This window comes from Hyaena hyaena, unplaced genomic scaffold (genome assembly GCF_003009895.1).
Source record: "Hyaena hyaena isolate Hyena2069 unplaced genomic scaffold, ASM300989v1 scaffold_475, whole genome shotgun sequence".
Classification (NCBI taxonomy): Eukaryota; Metazoa; Chordata; class Mammalia; order Carnivora; family Hyaenidae; genus Hyaena; species Hyaena hyaena.
In genome coordinates, this window is record NW_024081109.1 from 400,843 (window position 1) to 422,399 (window position 21,557).

The window sequence follows — 21,557 nt, forward strand, 5'->3', positions numbered from 1 at the left end:
AAGAGTTATTCCTGTTGGCTTGGAAATTTCAACTTCTTTGGGATTTTACCCAACTCTGCATTTATTAAACCATATTTTTCCACTTGCCGGGAATAAGGTACGTTGGAAAATTGCACAGATTAGTTTGGACTGCGCTCCAATTGGCATCACCAAAAATAAGCCAGAGCTGGGAACCAAGAAGAGTGGACAGATGTCATTTTGACTGCCCGGTGTCTGTTTCTCCTTAGGTCACAGCACCCACATTTACAACGAGGATTTAACTCCCCCACGACGCCTCAGTCTTGCGAGGACTGTAAATCAAGGTGCTTCTTGTGCAATCAGTGGTGACCCAGTAGCCTCCTTTTCCAACCCACACTCTGTCCCCAGATGTCCAGGTGTCCACCCCCACCCAGTCTCTAGAGCTGCCTTTGCTTCCAATCAGCCCAAAGCGGAATTCTGCAGTTTCCTTTCCACTCTGGAGACTGCCCGACAGGCCTACAATAAGTCCCTTTTTACTTGTCACACATAGTGACTTCCTGTTACAACAAGAGAATCTTAAGTAATACATTTAAGACAATATACATTTAAGGGGAAATATTTTACTTATTTTATTTGTCTATTTTTAATATAATTTATTGTCAAATTTACTTCCACACAACACCCAGTGCTCATCTCAAAAAGTGCCCTCCTCCATGCCCATCACCCCCCTTCTCCTCTCCCCCACCCCCATCCACCCTCAGTTTGTTATCTGTGTTTAAGAGTCTCTTATGGTTTGCCTCCCTCTCTCTCTGTAACTATTTTTTCCCCTTCCCCTCCTCCATGGTCCTCTGTTAAGTTTCTCAAGACCCACATATGAGTGAAAACATATGGTATCTGTCCTTCTCTGACTGATTTATTTCACTCAGCATAATATCTTCCAGTTAAGGGGAAATATTTTCATCTTAGTACCCTCTCAATCAATGCCAAGTAGTGCTGTCAATCCACCGGACAATACTGAATGTCTAACAACAGGTGGATACTGTGTGACCGTGAGCAGTTGGATGGCTCTCCTGGGCCTTGACTTTCCCGTTTGCAAAATGATGATGATACAGCTACTAGAAATACTTTGTTCAGAGCTCTACTGGGATGGCAAACTAAAAACAAGTAACAAAACTGTTTTTCAAATCACAAAGCACCCTCCAAAGTAAGGTATATATTTTCCTCATGTATTCTTTTAACAAACATTTCCTGCAAAAAGTATTTTTACCGTGGGATTATTTTGGTGTTCGTAATGTATATTTTAAGGAAGGAGTCAACTCTTTTCTAAAGTGTGCCTGCCACCTGTCTGTCTGAACATCGATGATACCCTGAGCAGTTACGTGCGATGGCTCCTCACCATATTTTTATTTGCAATAATGTCTAGTATTCCTTCTTTTCATTTCAATGGGGCTGCACAATAAGGGGTATATGCGGAAGGGATATTTTAAGGGAAGTGTTTGAGGAAGAATATAATAGAATTATATGGGAAAAATTGGATTGTAACCGATTGTACTGATCAATAACTCCGCTTGGCCTTTCACTTTCTATGCTGAAATGTAACCTCCGTTCTCGTGGTCTTCATTTGAGAGGAGCAGCGAGTCACAGGGGAAAGCACAGGTGACTGTCACCCAGAGCACCCGAGTCCCAGTCCAGGGTCCTTCTTTCATTCTTTGTGTCTTTAGAAAACCCATTTATCTTTCTACACTTTTCCCTCATCTGCTAAACAAACCTAATGCATACCATTGTCTAAGAATCAAATGAGATCATGGGTTCTCACTGAAGGGCTAAGCGCTCTCCAATCGTTGGGCGACATTGACAATTATCGCTTGCTTACGGTAAAATGTTTACTTAGTACTGTTCACATCTTGTGATTACCTTTAGCTAAATACATTTTATTGCTTTCCTTTTCTAGGGCATTCTATGATTCATCTTAAAAAAATAGCACGTGTACCCCAGTGCCTACCATGTGCTTACATGTAGTACACCGTCAAATATTTATGGAATGAATGACAGAATGTGTAAGCACAGATTAAATAAAAGCATCAACAGAATGCAACTAAACCTGTATATGATATGCTCTATCAGTATTAAGTATATAAGTTTTAGCAGGATGTGAGGGATGGCAAAAGCAGTGAGAAAATCTGTAGATCAGTGTTATATATACATGAGGCTACTCTGTTGGTAGCTTGTTGGAATTCACATTCCTGGCCCCACTCCAGATGGCCTGGGTCAGAAGCCGTTGGGCTGCGGCTCAGGACTCTGTGTTTCTACACAACGTCCAGGGAATTCTGATGTCCCCCTAAGTAGGGAAACGCTGGCTCAGACCTTCCTATTCCAGTTCCTCTTATTTCCTTATTTAAAACCATTGATTTGTTAATTATTTTTCTAGCTCTATTGAAATATAATGGACCTATTACATTGTCTACATTTAAGGTGTACAACAAAATGATTAAGGTAAGTTTAACATAATGATTTCAGATACATGTATATATTGCAAAATGATCACCGCAGTGAGGTGGTAAGGTTATCTAACATATCTATCAACTTATGTATTACGGTTTGTTTCTTATTTTTATTTTTTATAATCCAATTATTCTTCCATACGCCAAATGTAGTGCTTTATTTTAAAATAATAACATAAGCTTTTAAAAACTTAACAGAGGACCATGGGGAAGAAGAAGGGAAGAAATAGGAGGGAGAGGTAGGGAGACAAACCATGAGAGATTCTTGAATGTTGAGAAAAAACTGAGGACTGATGGGGGGGAGGGGATGCAGGGTGATGGGCATGGAGGAGGGCACTTGTGGGGATGAGCACTGGGTGTTATATGGAAACCAACTTGACAATAAACTATTTTTAAAAAATAAAACAAAAATTTATTTATTTAAAATCCAAATTATTTAACGTATAGTGTAATAATGATTTCAGGAGTAGAATTCGGTGATTCATCACTTACATACAACACCCAGTGCTAATCCCAACAAGTGCTCTCCTTAATGCCCGTTCCCCATGTAGCCCGTTCCCCACCCACTTCCCTCCACCAAACCTCATTTTTGTTTGTTGTATTTAAAAGTCTCTTATGGTTTGCCTCCCTCTCTGTTTTTATCTTATTTCTCCTTCCCTTATGTTCATCTGTTTTGTTCCTTAAATTCCACACATGAGTGAAATCATATATTTCTCTTTCTCTGACTGACTTATTTCACTTAGCATAATACACTCTAGTTCCATCCACGTTATTGCAAATGGCAAAATTTCATTTTTTTATCCCTAAGTAATATTCCCTTTATATATATGCCACATCATCTTAATCCATGCATCCTTTGATGGACATTAGGGCTTTTTCCATACTTTGGCTATCAACATTGGGGTGCATGTGCCCCTTTGAATCAGCATTTTTGCATAAATTTACATAGGACACCCAGTGCTCATCCCAACAAGGGATTTATCTATCCTTTAGATAAATACCTCGTAGTGCAGTTCCTGGGTCGTAGGGTAGTTCTACTTTTAATTTTTTGAGGAACCTCCATACTGATTTCCAGAGTGGCCACACCAGTTTGTGTTCCCGCCAAAGTGCGAAAGGGTTCCCCCTTCTCCACATCCTTGTCAACATCAGTTGTTTCCTGAGTTGTTAATTTTTGCCACTCTGACAGGTGCAGAGTAGTATCTCATTGAGCATGGGATGCTTTTTCATTTCTTTGTGCCTTCTTTAATAAGGTTTCTATAGTTTTCCACGTAATGATAACCATAACCCTAATGATAATACAATAATATTGATAGTATAATAATAATTATAATATTTGTGTCCCCTCCTTTCTTTAGGCTAACATTCATCAGGAGCCTGAGTGACCCAGATAAGATAATTTCACTCTTTTTCTCAAAACACTCTAGAGCCTTTCTGTTCTTACTCAGAACAAGATCCGAAGCACTCGTGTGACCTACAAGTTCTTCCTGAGCTCGCCCCTGGCTGCTGCTCAGATGATCTCTACCAATCTCAGGCTTGATGTCTCCATTTCAGCCACCTTGGCCTCCTCCTTATTTCTTGACTATCCCAAACAGGTCCCCACAGCCTGGGCACCCGCCAGAGTCTTTGCTGCCTTTCTGACCCTTGCCTGATTGGTTCTCTTATTTCTTTTCTTTTTTTTTTTAAATTTTTTTACTATTTTATTTATTTCTAGGAGAGAGAGAGACAGCGTGAGCAGGGGAGGGCCAGAGAGAGAGGGAGTCACAGACTGAAACAGGCTCCAGGCTCTGAGCTGGCAGTCAGCACAGAGCCCGACGCGGGGCTCGAACCCACGAACTGCGAGATCATGACCTAAGCGAAAGTCGGACGCTTAACCGACTAAGCCACCCAGGTGCCCCGGTTCTTTTATTTCTTTTAGAGTCTGATGGAATGCCAACTCATCCGTAAGGCTTCCCTGACCCCCTCCCTAGCCTGGCCTCCTCCTCCGTTGATCGCCACCTGACATGCTTGCTCTGTGTGTCCCCCAAGACACACAAGCTCCGTAAGAGAAGGGCCTCTGTCTTTAGGTAGATGTTATTTCTCCAGAACCGGGACTGTCACACAGGCAGTAAGCAACATATTTTTGCTAAATGGAAGAACAAAGTACCTACTGTGTGCCCACCCTCCAACACTTGTGGAGTTAATAATATCCCAGGTCTGCTAGATGACTCAGTGACCGTGGTCCAGACACAAGGATGGGGGCGGGGATCGTCAATATAAAACCAACAATGTGTACTAGGCCGCGTTCTTCAGAGAAACAGAACCAACAGAAGATGTATACACACGTATCTATTAATCAGTCAATTGATCAATCGATAGATAAATAAAAAGAGATTTATTGTATGGGATTGGTTCACATGATTATGGAGGCTGGTAAGTCCCAAACACGCAGAGGTAATGGCTGATGTCCCAGTTCAAGTCCAAAGGCTGGAAGCTACTACAGGACCACGAAGAGCCTATGTTCAGTGTGAAGACTGTCAGGCAGGAGAACTCCCTTCTACCTGGGACAGGGTAACTTTTGTTCGAGTCAGGCCTTCTTTGATTGGATGAGGCCCATGGGTGAGGACAAACTGCTTTGCCCGTCTACCAACTTAAATATGAATCTCATCCAGAAACACAGGTAGAATTATGTATGAGCAAATATCTGGGCACCTCCGTAAAGTCGACACATGAAAGTAACCACATCATCATCATACATGTCATCGCTGGGCTTTGTGCTTCTAGTGTTTTCATTCCATTTAATTCCATGAATATGTTATTCATATTCAGCCATAAACACAAAAGTTTTATTTACCATGACTGCCAACTTTCGGGTCTCCTTTGTAATAGCTCTACAGAGTCTCTCCTATGCGTCCAGTCCAAATACTGACTATTAACCTTTGGCTAAGCACAGCTTCCTTCCTGATTGTTTTTCCCCCACTATGAATGTTCTATAAAACAAAAAAGGAAAAATAATGACTTAACTCCTGAGAATAATAATAAAAAAAGATTGTGCAAAAAATGTCTCCATGTGAATCACGTTAAATTCCAATATTTCCATTTGAATTGAAGATAGAAGTCATAGATATCCTCTCCCCACCCCCTGAAATAAAAAGGAAAAGTCTGAAATGGAAGGAAAAGACTTTGGATGAGGGCAATGCTCAATGGGGATGGGGTGCTGATGTGAGGAGCAAAGGCAAAAGGAAATGTAGATAAAATTAAATTTCCTTGCAACTCGGCTGCCCATCCACAGGTACTTGAGGCAGGCAGAGTATAACATTCCTCCAGGAATTCCCAACTGTCTTAATGCTAAAGTTTTCCTAGAGGGAAAAACAGCCTTAGCTTGACAATAGCCAGGCCTCCAGGATCCTGTGAATCTTCTTTAATATATGAAAATTCTCTCGGAAACTTTCTTTATCTCTGCCCCTCCCAATTTGAAAGTATATAATCAATCACCACTCATAACCCCAGTGCAGCTCTTTCTGCCCACCAGGAGTCCTGTCCCAGTGCTTTAATAGAAACACCTTCTCGCCCCAAAAAACGTTTCAAGAATTCTTCCTTGACCATTCGCCCCTGGCCCACATCACATCAGGTGCCAGGTGGCCCCTACCACGCGCACTTTTACGAATTGGCTCCTTCACCAGCAAAATAAAGGTTAAAAACTTAGAAAGGTGTTAAGTTCACAAACTCCAAGGGAATGGACACTTTTAGTCTGTTCGTCGTCAGGAGAATGAGTCACGAGTGGTCACACAGGCGGTGACTAAAGGGGAGCCTGCAGAACAGAGGAAGAGCTGGGAGGGTCCATGGAGGGGGTGCTGATGAGGACAGGCCAGCCCTGCCCAGGCTCTCTGGAAGGACCTTGGAAGGGGAGCCAGGTGGAGAGGATGGCCAGGGCCAAGTAGGAGAAGCATCTGGAATGGGTGTAGTAGCCGGGTCCTCGATTCTCCCCTCCTCCGCTCTGCTCCACAGGCACCCTTTCCTGCCATAATAGTAGTTTAGTCCCTGGTGAAAATGAATTGCATGGGGCCCAGCCTCACCAGGATCAACACAGGATAGAGATGGGGATGAATTGAAGACATCAGGCAACCTGAGAGGTCACATAGGTGCATGGGGAAACGTTCATCCCCCTCCCCCCATTGGCTCCTGGCATTCCCTTCTGAGGGGCACCTTGGGGGGGCTCTTCTCTGGAGAAACGGAGCAGCCTCAGAGGAAATGCTTGAGATCAGGGGCGTGTGAGGCCCCAGCAACCCAGCTGACTCATCTTCAAGGAAGCCCACTCCTTACAAGTCTTGCCCAGCGGGAAGACGTTCCAATCAGTTTTTCAGGGTCTCATTCTTAATTATGAAGTAAGCGCAATAAAGTCATAAAGTCAAGGATTTAAAAAAAGAAATAAACAAGATAGGAAAGAAATAAAGGATCTCAGTGGGGATATGATAATAATGACATTAGAATAAAATAGTAAAATAACACTTAATGTTTTCAGAGAAATAACAGATGATATTTTATTCACGTAAAAATATCGGAAGGAACAAAGAGGGAACAAGAAAGAAATCTGGATGATAAAATATGTGGGAACTCAAACTAAAAACTCAGCTGAAGATTCAAAAGATAGAGTGGAGAAAGCTCAAACCAGAAGAAATGAAAAATAAGATTGCAAAACAGTGAAAACTGGGAGAGGAAGGATTTAAAAAAATAGGAAAAGTAGTCTGTGCTCTTAAAATAATTTCTTTAATTTTTTTATGTTTATTTATGTTTGAGAGAGAAAGAGGGAGTGTGAGCAGGGGAGAGGCACAGAGAGAGGGAGACACAGAATCTGAAGCAGGCTCCAGGCTCTGAGCTGTCAGCACAGAGTCCAATGTGGGGCTCGAACTCACAGACCAAGGAGGTCATGACCTGAGCTGAAGTCAGACGCTTACCCGACTGAGCCACCCAGGTGCTCCAAAATAATTTCTTTAAAACAAAAGTCTTCTCTAGGAGAGAGAAAAGTCTTCTTATTTAAAAGCAGTTTTTTCTCCAAAACTGAAGAAAATTAGTTGCTGGGTTGATCTAGCCTCTCCTCCCACTAACCTGACTCCCGAACACAATGAGCAATAAAGAAAAGGATCTTCCCCATCAACAGGACATGGATAAGAAGGTAACGGAAGTCCCAGGGAGGGAGCTGTGCAGGACAGTGAGGTATCCAGTCTCTGTTGGAGCCCAGGAACAGGACCTTTGCTGGGAAAATGAAAATGAACTGATCACTTACTGGATATGCTGGACTGTATGGAAAGTTGTATTCAGAGTGTTTAGATGATACTGTTGGGAAGCTTAAGAATGAACAATAATAGGGATATAGAAAAATCGAGCTGATGAAAAAAACCAGTCAGTTAATAAAATTACATAGGAAAGAAAATGCATTTATAACACACTAATGGGCTCAGCCATGAAAAAATACTTCCAGGTCAATGACAGTACTTACACATAGTGTGAATGATGAAACACTGTGATGTGTTTGTACTGCGAGGAAAACAGGAGGAAGGTAGGGGCGGCCAGGCTTGAGGCTGAATCCTGTCCTTCACAACCAGAGGTCAATAGACCATGGCTGAACAAATGAAAAAAGACATTTTAGACAATCTCTAAAACTGGAAACCTAGAGGTAAAGGTTAGGGAAATGGTTAAATGAAACATACCCAGGAGTGAAGAAAGGAGGGGGGGCAGGGGCGGAAGATGGGACGTTTTACTGTGCAAATGCATCACTTTGATGGCTCAAACAATAATTTTAAATAGATACAGGTTTCAACAAAAGTACCATTTCCTATATTTTTAAAGTAATCTTTATACATCTCCTATATTTTCTATACTTTCTTAAACTAGGAGTCTACAATAAAAATATTCCTCAAACTGGTTTTGTAGTGATATGTGTGTTTTAGTCTCAGAATCCACCGTGAGAGGTTGACACGCTCCAGTGAGGACCATTTTAGGAAGGATTCCTATAGGTCTACTTCCTCAGGAGTGAACTAGGAGAGAGCAACCAGCAGGGCTGTCCCCAGATGAGGAGGGAAAGTTGCCGGCAGCCAGTTGCGTTAAGGACACCTGGCACCTAGGGGAGGAAGCTACTGGCAAGGCTGGGGAGGGGCCAGGAGTGAAAAGTCTGCTTCTTTCCCTCCTCTGATGTCCCCTGGGACTCTGGAGCCCCGGGAGGGAGTGCAGGGCTGGGGGAAGGGCAGAGAGGGAGCACTGGAAGGAGCACACCCAAGTTACCTGCAAGACTGGTGTGGAAAGCGATGGGCTATTACCAACCACGTCCAGCCAAGGCCTGGCTCTCAGGTGCAAGGCTCACCGCTGAGCCCTCCTGGTGCTGCTGAATCGGGACTGTGACCTCTGTGACATCTGTGTTCTTCCATGGAGCGGTTGTCTCTTCCTACTCAGCCCAGGCCTCTGGACTTTCGTCCCTGGACAACTGGCTTCAGTTTCTGAATTTATGGGGGTCAGTTTGCCTTCCACTCCTCTGCTAATCAGTTTCTCCTTGTGGCCTGCAACAGTGATCATGATTCACTTGGCCTAAAGGCGGACAGCATGGACATCTGAAACGGTGTAGGATCAGACCTTCACTGCCAGTGCCAGCTTTCTGACTTAGGGAGGCTGTTAACACCCCTGAGTCTCGCTGTCTCCAAGGGACTGGAGGAAATGCTCCCTACCTTGTCTATGAGGATTATGTAAAGTAATTAGAACAATGCTCGAGAGTGAGTGACATTTCCCCTTATTTCACACAGCGAAGTTACAACTTATTAAGAGAACATTTCATGGGGATGAGAAGGGAAGATGCCATCAACTCCAGGAATCAAGAGAGAATGGTTTCCTGGCAGAGAAACTTCCAGAGGTTTTAGAAAGGAGTCAAAGAAAACGCTGTGAGAAGTAAGGCCTGGGTTACTGTATATTATTACAACAGAGGTAATGTCATGACTACTGTGCAAATTTTGGTTCGTATTTTAAGGACTAATCATGATAGCACCTATCTGTGGGGGTTGCCATGACAACGGATGTGCCAGTCCATGCAAAGTGCTTAGAGCAAGGATGTGCCCACATAAAAACCCATGCCAGTTATTTTCAGGGGGTTTCCTGAGCCTTTGAAATTTCCAAATTTTCCAGATTTGACTTGCTATTTTCCAAATCTCTTGTTGCCTTTTGGTAAAAGGGTAGTAAAAGCCCAAATAACACAGTGTGTTTCTTTTTCCTGAGACAGCAAGGAGCATGGGACCTGGACAAATAAGAACAGTCCCATAGCCAATATTTAGAGAAGAGGAGAAGAATGTTCCTTGGGAAAAGGAGTATTCAGAAAGGAAGGAAAGAAAGCTCAATTTTTAGAGGACCAACAAAAAACTTGATTTCACTGGCTTACCTGACAGGAGGTCCAAGTATAATTTTCTGACTCAGAAAAATTAACTGCCCATCTGTAGGCTCCCATTGGCATCCAATTGTTTTGTACATTTCCAAACATCTTCTACCTCTAGTTCTGTGCCTTATGTCTTAATGCAGTGGGCTGGCTCAGTAATATGTCTTCAGTCGAACAAGCAAGGCATTTCATCCATTAGGCTTTGGCCAGTTATCTCGGCCATGCTCAGATTTCTTCGATGATGTGTTTCCATGTGTCCATTGTCCATTGATCTCTTTGGTCCTTTTGAGCAGGGTGTACTCCTGGCCAGGGTAATGAGTAGCCTATAATCATGTTGGTGAATATGTTCACTATATACTTAGCCTTACCAATAATTATCAAGTAGAATTCAAACAAAGAGAAAGTGAAGTACATCAAAAATATTCACGGCATCTTCTAATTGTCTGGATCTTTTCTTGTCTTTCACTTCTCACCCTTATTTTAGTGTAGAAACTTTGATTCAGCAAATATTTATTGAGTATCTGCTACACACCAGCTAAGTTTGGCGAGGGAGGCTCTAACGATAGAGACGCCCCCATCTTCTTGAGGCTTACTGTCTTTTTGCCAAAATAGCTGTGGGATTATGTAAAGGAAGACAGTCTTTCAACTACCAAGACACTAATCAATTCTTTGAAGTGTCTTTTTAAATCAGACCCAGATAGTAGACTGTGCTTTTCCCAACCTGTTTATTTGGCTCCCTTAGAGATCCACAGGGATTGTAACCAGAAGTCTACATTAATTTTGTGAAGCCAAGAACATTTTTTCTTAAAAGCATTTGTGTTTACCACAGTGGTGACAAGAAGATGGAGACAAAAATATCGCATTACGATGGTCATCAATTATGACTTTCTGGGTTTTTCACAATGAGCACCAGAATCTCTTAAAATCAAATCGTTGTTTTTCATTAGATAGTCTTTTTACATTACTGATATATTTTTTAAAGTTTATTTATTTATTTTGAGAGAGAGAGAGTGAGCAAGCATGAGTGGGGGAGGGGTGGAGAGAGACGGGGGGGGGGAGAGAGAGAGAGAGAAAGAGAGAGAGAGAGAGAGAGAATCCCAAGCAGGCTGTCAGTACAGAGCCTGAGGTGGGGCCCAAGCTCATGATCTGTGAGACCATGACCTAAGTTGAAATCAAGAGTTGGATGCTTAACAGACTGAGCCACCCAGGCACCCCTACATTGCTTATGTATGAAAACGCATTATTCTGTGTTATTTTAAACAGTAGAATAGATGTTTCCACAGTCTTTAAGAACATAGTCAGGGCCTGGAAACACTATGTATTTTTCGAGTTAAAACAGCTGTGAATGATGAAAGTACTCGCTTCTGGGGTGAGCAAACAGTATTCAGCTATTTAATCCTGTTATCAAAGTGAGTTAACAAAATTCAGTTCAAATTGTACCAGCTCAGAGTTGCTGCCAGAGATCTGATTAATGAATGTGTAGTAAGGGTTCTCCAGCATCTTTCGCTCTAAGCAAATAACCGTAGGTTTCAGATTTTCTAATGTATGTGTGCTTGTGCATGTGTGTGCATGTGCGTGGTGCACTCAGCATTAAATATATCCCCGACATTTGACTAGCTTTTGTTTTTTCTATCTCTGTTGAAAGAATGCCAGTCCTATTCCAATAGCAAACCTCTACTAAAAGAGTACAAAAAATTACAATTTATTGTAATTTTTGGGAAGAAAATGAAATGATGTGCATAGATTTGGGTATTGATTCTATGCCAGCATTTTTGTCATAAAAGCTTATCATTGGATCATATCATAATATTTAAAGAAATGTTAGACATGTGGTTTTTGACTTTATAGTAAAAATTGGAGAGAATGAAAATTAATAACTTAATATGAAGAGGAATAATAATAACAAGAATATCAAAAAGGGAGATCAATACATTTTATAGGAACTCAGAAGTCCCAAATTCTAGAAAAAAATCGGGAAAAAATTCCGAACAATAAAACTTATTTCCCATATGCTCCTTATATAATTAACCCTGCTCCAAGATTTAAAAAAAATTTAATGTTTATTATTTATTTTTTGAGAGAGACACAGAGTATGAATGGGGCAGGGGCAGAGAGAGAGGAAGACACAGAATTTGAAGCAGGCTCCAGGCTCCAAGCTGTCACCACAGAGCCTGACACTGGGCTCAAACCCACGAACCGTGAGATCATGACCTGATCTGAAGTCAGACACTTAACCAACTGAGCCACCCAAGCGCCCCAACCTTATTCTAAAATTTAAAAAGAGTCGATACTACTAAAGGGTGTTTTGATACAAAAAGCTCCTTTCTAGAGGAGAAAAATATGCATAATTTCAGCACACTTAAAATAAACTGAATTTTCAATGAACCTAATGTGTAAATTAGCATCAATTTTTTGAAAAGTTTGGTGATGTTGAACTGGCTGCCTCGAGTCAAATATTTTTTATTTTTAAACTGAAAATTAGAGAGTATACATACAGGAATAAAACAAAAACCAGATAGTAACTAATTCAGGTGGATTTTTGACATTATCACTAACATTCATGAAATGAAAATGACCAAAACTGTCTTCACAAAGTACAGGATAGAAAGGTTTTAAATTGCTGTGTGGTACTGAAATCATTAGTAGGAAAAAGTGGCCTTAAATAATGTAAATAATGCACAGGGTATCTTTGCAATGATGTTTATTTTCTGAATGCAAATGGCAATTTGTAAATGTAATTCCTCTGTTTTCTGTAATACTTTTGATTTCTAATAGCACTCTTGTCTACTCAAGCTATATTTAGAAGGTTGGGATTATTTCCATAATGCCACAGTGTAGAATGAACTTCGGGCTTCTTTAGCATTAACCTTGGGAAGGATTCTCTTTAACTCTCCTATGGTGAAGTCATGATTGAATTTTTAAAATTTCTTCTGGAAATGAATCCTTCAAGCTGAGCCTATGCAGTAGTGGAAGAAAGTGCTATCTGGAAATTATCTGAATCCAAGTGAATAAAGAGAGCAGATTCATATAAGTCTCAAGGCAAGTATTTGCAGTATGACTTAGTTTCCACACTTTAGATTAACCTGACAAAGTTCATGTCGGTCCAGAAATCTCAGCCCTTGGAACTTGACTTGGTGTTATTTTGCTGCTTACATGTTTTTGGTTCCTCCTAAGCTGTCCCAACATTCAGCTAGATGTTTCAGAATTTTGCAGAGAAAACTCACGACTCGCAGATCTTTCATGGAGATAAGATTCCAGCAGTCGGGGACAGATAGTGCACAGAACAAGCTCAGGAAAGGCAACCTGGAGCTCAGGAGGGATGAGCACCCTCTGCGGCCTGGGCTGCCTCCCTCCTTGAGACTAGAAGTTTCTCTATGGGTGTGGGTGATGGTGTTACATATGGGTGTCTACTTCTTGTCCTCTGTTCCCTTGTCACCATCTTCCTTTCCTAACCGACCTCTGGATCCCTCCCATTCTCACTGCCACCAACATATTTAGCATGTTTCCATGTTTTGTCTGTCTCTTCACCACTTTCTAACCCAAATTTTAAAATTAAAACTCAAACCCACTCACCCCTTTCCTTTCTCATTCTACTTTCCCCAGTGCTTCTCTGGATGGGTGAGCAATCATTGATGACTGGATTTCTGTCTTTTTTCTTCTGCTTCATCTTCATGCTGTCGGAATAGCAAGATCTCCTTACCTCTCCTCCACGAAGGTAACAGCGTGTCCTTCAGGTAAATTGTGTAATCAGCGTGTCTCACTGTTTTCCATTCTTTCTGCTTGTACCAGACGTGGATATTCATCCCAATGGTTGTGGTGAATTGTCATTGACAATCGTCTAGCAGTCAGTTGACCTCTCCCTTCTGCGCTGTTTGTCTTAGCCTCACCGATGGCTAACCACGGTCCTTCCTCATCACCTGAACCCACACTTGTGTGAGTCCCTGCTACTGCTGTGTGACTCTGACTCAGAGTCTGCTCCTGGACTGACCCATAGCACGCTCCTCTGGTGTCCACAGTGCAAATTTCACCGTGGTCCCAACACATTTGCTCTGATTCTGTTGGAATGCACGTGCTTTCCAGAACTCACATGATATTTGAAATTGCATGACATTTGAAACACGTGAGAACTGAATTCCTGCCTGCATCTGGCCAGTCACATTCCATGCTAGGCCCAGCTGCAGGCTCCATGTGGACCCTCCTGCCTGGGGACCTGTAACTGGGAGGCCTTCCACAATACTCTTACTTTGTCCCTCTACTGTGCCTGACATAATATTTTCTTGTGTTACATACTAGAGTAGATTACTTGTTACTTTTCTGATTTTCCTATTAGAGTCTAGACACGGAGCCCTATGGGCATGGGCCATCTCTTTTTCACTTGTGTATGTTTTTGTATATTTAACATAGAGTAAATTCTCAAACTTTTTAGTGGATTAATAATATATTTTTGAAAAGTTGAGGTCAAAATATATCCCCCACTATTCTTTCCTCAAGTAATATAATTATCAGCCATTTTTTGAATAGCTTCAATTATCTAGATGTCGCATAGTTCCAAAAAAATTTGAGTCATCAAACAAGAAATCCACATTATATCATTATGGTGAAGCTTAAGCAGTGGGAGTTATACAGCACAGAATGGTGTATTTAATGCTACCCTAACTGCTAGAGAAGACAAATGAAAAAGCAAAAAATAAAACCGCAAAAACATTACCTACCACTGGGTGTTGTAGCTTAGCTATTTTTTAAAAAATGGCTATTACTAGTGACCCTGGATTTGGTTTCTGACTTTTTAAAAACTTTTAAATATTAAACAGTTCTTTTATATCAACCATTTTTTTCCCCTACTGAGTGTATTTCTCCTTGTACCATCAAACAAGGATTGTATGAAGACCCTGGTCAGGATTATCTTGGCCTTTGGATTCCATCAGGGTCATATTTAGAACTTGGCTAGAGCAAAACTCTGGCTCCCGCACACCCCTCCCTGACCAGCATTCTGTTTGGCAAAGCCTGCCAGGTGCCTGATTGTGCAGAGAAATGGGATGGGATCACTCAGTGTGACAGTCAGGAGAGATTTCACAGATCACAAGTGTTTGGAGAGACAAGTCAAAGCTGAGCCATGGAAATGTGGCATGCCATCTCCCCACTAAATGGGGGTGGCTTGCCAAGCAGGAGTCCAAGGTCATATGGCGGCACTGCTCTTTTGGACAATAGCCCAATAAAAAGAAACACCTCGAGGCATAGCACTGCTGTATACAGTTTTTTGGGGGGAAAAAAATCTAAACTCTGTTCTTTACCTGGTTAGCTAGCAAGCACGGGGAAATTGGAGTTTAACATGACTTGGTGGATAATAAGCCTTTAAGTAATGACATTTTTATAGTTCGTCCTCAAAGGATTACAATGCCAACTTTGTTGTGAGGCAGATGGTGGGGAAAAAGGTGGATGTGAATCTGATCATTTAGCAGGCAAATTAATTTATGTGACAATAACCAGCCTCCAAATTGGGTTTATTGACTCATTACATTTTCTCCCTATGAAATTTAGTAAAATGCCAAACTCTACATTTTAAAGGAGCTGAAGGTTATTTTCTCATTTTAAAAGGGGACACATTCAGTATTAGTTGGGATCTATACTAACAATATTTCCACAGCTTCAAGTTAGTCGGTGGCTTTTCTGTAGCTTGAGTTTACAATAAAATTGTGGTCCCCAGGCCATCCTTAATCAATCTTAAAAATAATTGATTATCTAATTGCTGGATCGCTTTTTCTTTAGAAGCCCAAGTAATTTTCAAAACAAAAATAAAACAGACCAGTGAAACCTCAAATTATTTCGATAAGTGAAAGAAAAGAATGGAAAGGAGAATGAGGGGAAAAATTTAATGTCACTTTTAACCACTCTTGGAGTCAGAGGAGTCTGCTTACTATGGAAAGTTTGTCTCATTTGATCTGTTAAGGAAAATCAACTTAATTCAAAGGAAAGACTTTTAACCCCAATGTTCATAGCAGCACTCTCCACTATAGCTAAAACATGGAAAGAGCCTAAGTGTCCATCAACAGATGAATGGATCAAGAAGATGTGGTTTATCTATACCATGGAATACTACATGGCAATGAGAAACAGTGAAATCTGGCCATGTGTAGCAACATGGATGGACCTTGAGGGTGTTATGCTGAGCGAAATAAGTCAGGCAGAGAAGGACAAATATCATATGTTTGCACGTATAGGAGGATTAGGAGGAACTTGACGGAGGACCAAGGGGGAGAAGAAGGGCGGAAATGGTGGGGGAAAGGGAGAGAGGCAAACCATGAGAGACTCTTGAATGCTGACAAAAACTGAGGACTGATGGATGTGGGGGGGAGGGGGGGATGGGCATGGAGGAGGACACTTGTGGGGATGAGCACTGAGTGTTATGTGGAAACTAATTTGACAATAAACTATTTGTAAAAAAAAAAAAAAAAACGGAAAGACTTTTATTACGAAAAAATCAAGAAGGGAAACAGACACACAGACACTGTTGATTAAACAGGACAGTAGACTGTGTGATACATTCTTACAACCCACATATTAGAGTCACTGGCTGGGTCCCTGCAGGAAAATATCAGGTATACGTGTGGTGTTTTGAGGCCCCCCGGCTGTGGTGTGCTGCCCTGTTGCCCTGACAGCAGCTGTATGCTTTGCCGCACGAGGGTTCACCCCATCCCCCCGGACCGGCTCCTCTTGACCCTTTAAAAGACATGACTTCCCCAAACTTTCTCACTGTAGCTTTTGCTTACCTCCACAAGCCAAGAAAATAGGGTAGAAATGTCCTTTTTGTCTGCAGTACAATCATAATTGGTAGAGAAAGCATGCTTTCAACCTATTTTTAAAAAAAATATCCCAGAAGTACATCCTCGTTGGCAAATGTTTGAACAGTATAGACAGATATAGACTGGCAAGGTCATGCTCCCTTTTCCTGTGGAGATGACTCAAGGGAGATGCCTTTGTATTTATGAACACAGGGCTGTATACCTGCTGACCATTGGCCCATTTGTTTTTTAAATAAGTGGGTTGGCTGGGGCACCTGGGTGGCTCAGTCGGTTAAGCATCCAACTTTGGCTCAGGTCATGATCTCACCGTTCGTGGGTTCAAGCCCCACATCGGGCTCTGTGTTGACAGCTAGCTCAGAGCCTGGAGCTTGTTTCAGATTCTGTGTCTCCCTCTGTCTCTGACCCTCCCTTGCTCATTCTGTCTCTCTCTCTCAGAAATAAATAAAAAATGTTTTTAAAAATTAAAAAAAATAAATAAGTGGGCTGGTATTACAAGGCTGTTCACTGACTTGGATTATTCGCAGAATTACCTGGGTGTTTAAATGCTGGCACACCACTGCATAAGCTCTACCTCGGTCTTTTCCTAGCTGCATGATAGTCCAAAGTGTGAATGTATTCTATTTTGGGTAGTCAGGTCTTTCTGTTTCCTCCTCTGAGATGGATGAAAGGAGCCACATCTTCCCTGTGGTGGACAAGAACTCCATTTCCTTATGTCTTCTTGCCCCAAGGGACCATCGGGCAGGAACCACTGGAAAAGTATAAAAATGAATAGCAAGGACTAATATTCTTTAATTTCTTTGAAAGTAGTTTCTCCTTAACAGAGGACCATGGGGGAGGGGAAGGGGATAAACTAGTTACGGAGAGGGAGGGAGGCAAACCATAAGAGACTCTTAAATACTGAGAACAAACTGAGAGTTGATAAGGGTGGAGGAGAGGGGAAAATGGGTGATGGGCATGAAGGAGGGCACTTGTTGGGATGAGCGCTGGATGTTATATGGAAACCAACTTGATAATAAACTATAAAAAATCATTAACTGAAAAAAAAAGTAGTTTCTTAAACAAATTATTTCTAGAAAATGTTCTCTCCCCTGTGTGTCCCCTAAAGCGCACATGCCATTGTCACCCCTCCCGGCCCAGAGTCTCCCCCTCCCCTGTTTTCTGCTTCTGTCTAGCCTTGAACATGATCTTCTGGCTGTTCCTCCTACAACTTGGATCACAGCGCTTTGTGCTCAAAGCTCATTGGTGGCTCCTTCAGCACCGGGATTGGGATTAACTCGGGATCTCTGCAGTCCCATCAAGAGTCAGGAGTATGTATGCCCCGACCACCCCAGCCGACCTGGTGGGAAGTCGCTGGTCCCATCCCCGGACCTGCCTGAGTCTCAGTTTCCTCATCCATGAAAGGAGGGATCTGACTGCATAACCTACCCAGTTACATTCCATTGTGAGACTTTCAGCCATTTCGGCACTGATCAAAGGGCTGAGAAATTCTGTCTGCCATGCCAGCTCTCAGATCAGCAGTGTATTTCATCCTCACTCCAGCACAGTTTAAGATCTTTTGAAGGATTTTGCTTCCGTTTTAAACATATGAGTATTGATGTTTATTGAAATCTGAAAGCCGGATGGGACCCGGCTCATTTTCGCATTCTGGCACCACTCACAGCTAGTGACATGAGGGGCTTTTGCCAGCAAGGCCTGTTTTAATCAAAAGCTTTCATCTGAAATGCAATTCACAATTTCTGGGTGGTAAAGAATAATTCCCCCTGGGACGAATGTACAAAGCTGTAATACTGAGCGGTTGAAATACTTGCGACAGGAGGTAAAACTGGTTTCATTGAACAAACTTGTATCAACTGCTCTTTGCAAGTCACTCTCCTAAGGACATGCAACATACAGGATGACGTTCCTACCCTCTAGCCTTAATATCTCTAGGCGTCCACAGAAGGCAGAAAAATACTCTTGACTGGGACGTGGAGAGAAACATTCATGAAGAAAGTGGAATTTGTGCTGCATGGTTTTTTGTTTCAGTTTTGCTTGGTAGCATTTACGAGGCTGGTGGATGTGGGAGCTGGAGTTAGAGGTTAGAGTTCTGTATTGGTGGGGGCTTCATCTTTCCTGGCTTCACCCACCCAAGGCATTGCAGTTCGCAGAGCTTCAGTGATACAGCCTGTGAAAAGCAGACATCAGGAGTCCCCTCAATCTTGTGTCTCTGGGGGACTTACATGGGAAAGCCAGGGTGGCAGAGTTTCAGACATAAAGGAGAGAGCTGGAGACACCAGCCTTCAGACCTCATGGCCAGTCTAGCCACACCCACTAAAAAGTTTTGCTACCACAGCTGAGGTTTGAGCAGTGAGTATCCTGCACTCCTCAGACCCTTCTCCAAGTTCGGAACCACTGGAGACGTAGAAGCAGAAATCAGATAGGTGGTCAAAATGATATGTTCTATCCTACTGATGCACGAATGCACTGATGCACGGGGATGGCGTCTGGCCAGCAACCCCACACCCCCTCCTTCTTACCTGGACCTTTCCTGCTGGAATGGACTCCACCTCCCAGGCTGGAGGGTTGACTGAATGAAGGCACACAGGCTGCAAGCCAGGGGGTTGGGCAGCCACCGGCAGGGGAGGAGCGGGGTCAGCAATGCAGAGGGGCTCAATGCCCCCTCAGGGTCCCCCAATCAGAGAAACTATGCTGACTGTGGGGATAGTGTGTGTGGGGGATGCAGGCAACAGCCAGAAGCCAAGGGTTTTCTCGGAAAGGGGCTCAATGGAAATCTCCAAGCCACGAGGAGCATTCCTTTGGGTTTCATGTTCTCCAACAGGCTGTAGCTAGATTTCTGGATGCAGGAAGTCATTGGTGTGAGGTTTCACCATCAGCTTTGCGGTGGTTTTCATGGGATGGGTGCTCTGGCATCCAGGTGAGCCTGCATCGCTCCAGATCACCTCAGCTCTACCAGCCCAGTTATTCATCGCACCCCTTCTCTGCTCCAGGACCGTGCGATTCCAAGGGTGACAACTCCCTCCCTGTTCTACTCTTCCACTCTGGGCCTGCCCAGCTGAGAGTATAGATCTCCAAACATTGTGCAAAATAACTAAAAGGCCAACTAAAAATGCATCCTTTGGGGTATCTGGATGGCTCAGTTGGTCAAGCATCGGACTTCGGCTTAGGTCATGATCTCGCAGTTTGTGAGTTCAAGCCTCACATTGGGCTTTGTGCTGACAGCTCAGAGCCTGGAGCCTCCTTCAGATTCTGTGTCTCCCCCTCTCTCTGCCCCTCTCCTGCTCAGACTTTGTCTCTCTCTGTATCTCAAAAATAAATAAAAACTTTAAAAATTTTAAAAAATGCATCCTTCTACAACATCAGCAAATAAAAATGTCCCATATTTGCCTAAGGTGAACTCTTGTACATTAAGAGATTTCTAGGGAGAAAGTAGAAACCAAGAATGATCCTCCCCATTTTTTATTCCTTTCAGCCTCAGCCAAAAAGTCTTCTCTGTAGCTCCTCGTAGCAGCTGTAGCTCAGGCTGTCTCTGCCAACCGCGCTTCCTTCAGGATTTCACAAGTCCAGCCAAGGCAAGGCAAACCTCTGATCGTTTCACTTTCGAGAGAATCTAGAAGGCTAATAGGACACATACCACACTATCAGCTCCACTCCCATTAAACATATACACACACATATGCTTGCATTCATGGGCACACACACAATGTGTGACACACATATATGCACATGAGGCACAATACACACACACAAATGTGGATACAAACATATGTACAAACATGTGCACATGTACATAACAGACCCATACAGAAGCAAATCCCTGTTGGTATCACACATAACTGAAGCAAGATGGCGCCCGCAGAACCCAGCAGTGAACGCAAGGTGGACTCACGCTGTTGGTAGCCTGCTGAGACCAGGGCGATGGTGAGGTGATGTCTGATGGAAGAGGGAAACCTAAGCATTTTTTGTTTCAATCTCACCACAAGGCCAGTTAGTGCCCACTGCTGCACGGACTTAGGTTTCCCTGGAAGAATTCGCTCCTGAAGCTGAGGCAGAGCTCATCTATGCAGGTACTTCCCCTCATTAGCTTGCACATCTCATTGCAAAAATTAGACATTTGCACAAGATACAGCCACAGACCTAAGACATTATTGTGTGTTTCTTTCCCATCCAGCATAACCAAACCTCTGTTTTGATTGTCTCTTTTTTTTCAAGTGGCCATGATGTCCTACGGTCGAGCTGAGGATAGGACTCTGACAAAGGACACAGTCACAGTCTCTACTCCTCCTGTGCTGCTGCCACTGCCTCTTGTTGCTGGCGCTGCGACGGCTGTGCCCTCAGGCCGGTGTCCCCCCCTCTGCTTGTTTATTTCCCGCAGAGAATCACTTTTGGTAGATAGAGGAATGAGCTGATGTCGTTGACCTGAGGTTCCTACAGAGGACCATTCCCTGTCGTGGGCTCTTCCTCAGAATGTTTCCTGTTCTCCTTGACTTTCCAGGCATTGAATATCTCGTGGTTCTTTTTTTAATTATTATTAAAAACATTTTTTAATGTTCATTCATTTTTGAGAGACAGGGACAGAGTGTGAGTGGGGGAGGGGCAGAGAGAGAGGGAGACACAGAATCTGAAGCAGCTCCAGGCTCTGAGCTGGCAGCAGAGAGGCCAGCTTGGGCTTCGAACTCATGAGCTGTGAGATAATGACCTGAGCCAGAAGTTGGTCGCTTATCTAACTTAGTCACACAGGCGCCCCTCTCATGAATCTTTAATAACAGCATACTTTTTTCTGCTATCTCAACTAGTGACACATGTCCCTGTGTTCTATTTTCATTGTTGTTGCCTTGATCCTTTTGTTTATTTCTTTGTTTTTTATTGAGTAAAATTGGTATACATTATGTAAGTTTCAGGTGTACAACATTA

The 21,557-nt window shown here is 42.8% G+C and overlaps 1 long non-coding RNA gene across 1 annotated transcript; it reads right to left on the reverse strand.

The window, feature by feature from the left end:
• Window positions 1-7,599: 7,599 nt before the first annotated feature.
• Window positions 7,600-13,707, reverse strand: LOC120246633. The gene is made up of 4 exons (XR_005532092.1): window positions 13,547-13,707; window positions 9,853-10,148; window positions 7,933-8,055; window positions 7,600-7,688 (listed from the first exon to the last, which is right to left on the reverse strand). It is a non-coding gene; the product is annotated as an uncharacterized LOC120246633 (long non-coding RNA).
• Window positions 13,708-21,557: the final 7,850 nt, after the last annotated feature.